This window comes from Pinus tabuliformis, chromosome 4_2 (genome assembly GCF_031772625.1).
Source record: "Pinus tabuliformis cultivar Carrire ecotype Pingquan chromosome 4_2, CPIR1, whole genome shotgun sequence".
NCBI lineage: Eukaryota > Viridiplantae > Streptophyta > Pinopsida > Pinales > Pinaceae > Pinus > Pinus tabuliformis.
Genome location: NC_142304.1, coordinates 324,327,839 through 324,332,558, shown reverse-complemented (window position 1 = coordinate 324,332,558; position 4,720 = coordinate 324,327,839).

Genomic DNA, 4,720 nt, shown 5'->3' with positions numbered 1-4,720 from the left:
ATCCACACACAACTACAAAACCTATGTTTGGAGATGCAAAATCTGAAGCAAGATAGGGCACCCCGCCCAGAGGTGCGTGAAGAAGTGTGGTGTATCAAATGCAAGGGCCAGGGTCATGACAAGGATCACTGCCCTGTATTCGCAAACTATTTGGTGGGAGGAGGACCGATGCCATTGAGGCTAGAGGTACAAGCAGGGCCAAGTGCGGCGCCTGTGCTATGGTGTGCAATTTTCCAAGTAGGAGGAAAGCACGTGACAAACAACTGTCACCTGTTGCAAAAGTATACCCAGACTCCGCAACAACTATATTGTAACTTCTGTAGATCAGTGGGTCATGATGAGCGAACGTGTCAGAGCTATGAGCTAATGATGGATAGGACCCCAGCCTATCGAATGTAGACTGAAATGTGAAGTTTCGATCCAACCGTAGGGGCGCACAGTGGATTCCAAGGATGTGGACGAGGAAGAGGAGGAATGAGACCTAGATGAGGACGCGGACTGCTGATCTATTATAATTGTGGGGGGTCGGGGCACTACACTCACAATTGTACCAACCCGATGGGAATATCTTGTCCGTACTGTGAGCAGTTTGATCATGAAATGGTAGATTTCCTGACGTTGATCACCCAAATGTGCGAGAAAGGGGTTCTACAACCCACCCCAACTCAAAATATCCAAATGATGACGTCCGAACCGCGCGAAGAGGACCCTAACATAAATATGGTACTCAAAAGCGGCGGAACTACAGGGGAAGATAAGAGGAAACAATCGGAGATGATTCAGAGGTTTAGGAGGCTCCCACAAAGAAACCTAAATCTGAGATGGAACACGTGAAGGAAACGTGTAAGGAAGCTACAAAGAGCTTCATGGAGGCCTCTACTTCAGGTAGTAGGGATCAACTTGAACCGAGAATGGATCCGTCTATGCTTACTACCTTTTTAGAGATGTGTATGAAGTTGCTGCACGACAATAAGGCAGTTAAGGGACTACAAGAGCTAATCACTAGGTGCACCGGGTCAGGAGGGCCACGCATGGTCCAAAAACTGGGAAAGCATGCTTTGCACGCCAGGGGGGGAAATGCGATTGACGGCTCAAATTGGTGAATATGAGATGGATCAAGTCATCCTGGATTTGGGGTCAGATGCGAATGTATTACCAAAACAGACATGGGAACACATGGGTAGGCCTGCGCTGCAATGGTCTCCTATTCAATTATGGATGGCCAACCAACAAAAGATCCTACCAATGGGAAGGTTGTAGGGGGTGACAGTGGACATTGAAGGTGTAAGTACACAGACGGACTTTGAGGTAATAGAAATTGTGGATGATAGTAGTCTGTACCCCACGTTGCTAGGCATAGACTGGGCCACAGACATGAATGGGGTCATCAACCTAAAACGACAGAAGATGATATTTGAGAAAAAGTCGCTCCGTGTAATAGTTCCGTTGGACCCAGCTGAAGGAGCATGCTACACTGAACCTGTGCGTGATGAGGACAGTGACGATGAACTAGATTGTATCTACCAGATAACGACGCAAGACCAGGATTGGGTGAATCCAATAGCGGATGAGAGAATTTCATGGGAGCGCGATAGTTCCTGCACATCGGATTCAAATGAGGAGATAGAACGATGGCAGAACCGGTTGCATGAAGTAACAACACTAAACTGTAATATGATGATTAGATCACTGCGACGTGTGACAATTGAGGTAAGGACATTACAGGTGGATGATGGTGCCACAAATGGGGAGAATTTCGTCGACCACTGTGGAACTTCAATCGTAGAGCAGAAGTGGCACAGTGCGCCGAAAGGAGTGCTGCGTGCGACAACTACACTAGGGTGGCGTACACCTGGGAAGATTAGGTGGAATGGGCGTGAATGTAGAAAGCAGCTACGTGTACAGGTTGAAGACCCTCCATGGTGAACGTAGCCAAGACGAGGTAGTTTGGGCACCCACCTATGACGAGGAAGGCAGATGTATGCCGTGCAACCACCGCCCCAACTAAATCTGCATGTACCAAGGGTTCGATGGGCCTATAGGACCATAAACAAAATGAGGTGTGCGAGGATGGCCCTATCCGTGATCGGGCACGATGGAACCAGGAAGGTGGAGAGAATGTCCCCATCCACCACCCCTGCCATTCAGACTGAACGCGAGGACCTGGGCGAAGGAATTCGGCGGTTGCAGGAAGCCATTCAGCGTGACAACTTGAGACTTCGCGAGCTCGATGAAGAATGGGTATGGTTGAGGAGGCAAAGTGCGATGTTGGACAAAGAAATCCGCAAACTAAAAATCAGAGTTGCGCAAGCGGGCCATGCGAATCTGAGAATAAGAGGACCAAACCTGGCCGATCCTACTATGGTACTAGAACAAGCTATGACCCTGCTATCATGGTTGCGACCGCACCAATCGGGGCGTGTACCACATACAACAGAACACGATGGGATACCATATAAAAAGGTACTCAAAAGGTGCCCACAGCCTGGGCTAGTAGGAAAATTGAAGTTTCGCACCAGGGGTGCAACCACCTGACTATCCGTAGGGGACCCAGTCTCAACGCTCCATGCAGTTGGAAGAGGGAACGGGACTATAAAGGAGTCTGTAGGGTGTTTGCGCAGCTCAGGCGTGGTGATCAAAACCAGTACAAAGCACAGAACGCGTCTGTATACAAAGGAATGCACTGCTGCGCAGGGAGGATGGAAGGTGACCATTACTGATACTGTTCATGAAAAGATGTCCCATTTAAGAGACCGAGGAGTATACAACGGGCAATTAAGACACAAGGGTGATTGGAACTACCGCCAAAATCGCATTAAAGAGCCGCAAAAGGGGGGAACGGTCGAATTTAAATTCAAAGAAGCATATAAAGCATAAGGGGCCTGTCACCAAACAACCCTTGACACTTTGCATATTAACTCATCCCGGTATCGAGCAAACAAGAGCATGATGAGTGAAGCACTCCTGTGAGAAAGTCCGTGGTTTCAAGCATTGACGAAGGATATGCATAAGTCCCTAATTAGGATGAAAACCTTAACCAAGGATGTGACACAGAACCCTACGCCACCGGTAGGGGGTACCACTAAGATCCCTAAATCACCCTGGACACCGCAGACCAAGAAGGACCCACAAGTAGCAGGACTGGTCCATATGCCCCCGCAAAATCCATGCTTCAACAAACTGTTGATGGAAGAAAAGGGAAAAATGGTTACTATTGAAAGCGATGATGAGGAAGAATATCCTCCGACCTTTGTCGAAGAGATGGAACCAGAAGAAGAGATGGAAGAAGAAATTCAGCCAGTACGGGCTCTAGCAAAACGACCTAAGTATGTCCCTCCACAAAAAGGGAGAGTCAAGGTACCTAAAGATTTGGATGCCGTTAAAAACATGCTTATAACCCCGTCCCTCCCCAATGGGGTTCTGTTTGAAGGAACGAAGACTGACCACATCTCCACTATGAAATTTGAAGACTGTGACCTTGCGAATACTGAGAAGTTTCCCCATTTGGAAACTAGCGAACTAATGGAACAAAGCACGGAGGGGGCCGTTACAACACTATAGTTGCAGAAATGGTTGCGAAAGGTGGAGGAGGTCGGGCTACTCCACCTCCTGTCAATTCCGCATTTTCATCGGGCCCCCATTACAATATTGGTCATCAGGCAACTGCTCTGCCTGGTGCACGATGGGTACTTATGGCTAGACAAACCCATCCCCATCATGGTGGAGCTCATCCATAGGATCTCTAGGCTTCCCTGTGAAGGAAGGGACCCCGCGGAAATAGTTAGCATGAGTGGCGACTTGACAATTGCGGAAGCCATGAAAAAGAAATACAAGTTGGAGAAAAAGAAGAGAGGGTATGCTATTGCTAGTATTCAGGACAAAGGGGTCCGCATTGCTACCTAGTTACTGGCCAGAAAAGTGATGAGAAAATGCCAAGGTAGTGAGGTCCCAGCAATGGTCATCGCATTAGCTGAGCAATGCGCAGAAGGGGAACGGTTCAATTGGGCGCAGTTCCTCTGCGACAAATTCTTGACCAACTACAGAGAGGCCCAGGAGTAGGGTAAGACCTTCCACTATGTGTGGTTTCTCTTATCCATCCTATTGGTTATAGGTGAATTACCTGAAGATAGTTAGTTTCCTTCCTTGGACCGAGATTGGCCAGAGGCTGACAAGTATGCATCACTATGGGCGATGAAGGATGCCACAAGAATCCGAGAAGTTAAGATTTTCTGGATACTGATGGACGCGAACATATGACAGTGGATCAACCAACAACCCCGTCTATCTGCCGAAGTTTATGATGGTGTGAAGAACGTGGCTGAGTTTAAGGTGGATATGCACCATGTATATATCTAGGCGCGCAAGGGTCCAGAGCAGACATGGACCACGCTTCCCTTCATTGCATTCGACAATGTTATTTTCGCGGTGCTTGATACCTGGCCACCGAGGTGTCACGGACTAGATGCAGTAGGGAGCGATGAGGCTGAAATTGAAAAACAGAAGGCTGTGGCCAAGTTCTTAGCACAACAGAAGTGGAACAAATAGCTCGCTGAGGAAGTATGGGTGTCCCGGTCGGCAGCGCAGGCTTCCACAGATAAGACGGCAACAGGAGGGGCTACTACAACAGAGGGTGAAAGCGGCCTGAAGGTGACCACAGAACCAGAAGTGGATACAGTGATGGAAGGTGCGGCACCAACCCCTACTTGTTCACCCTTAAAAT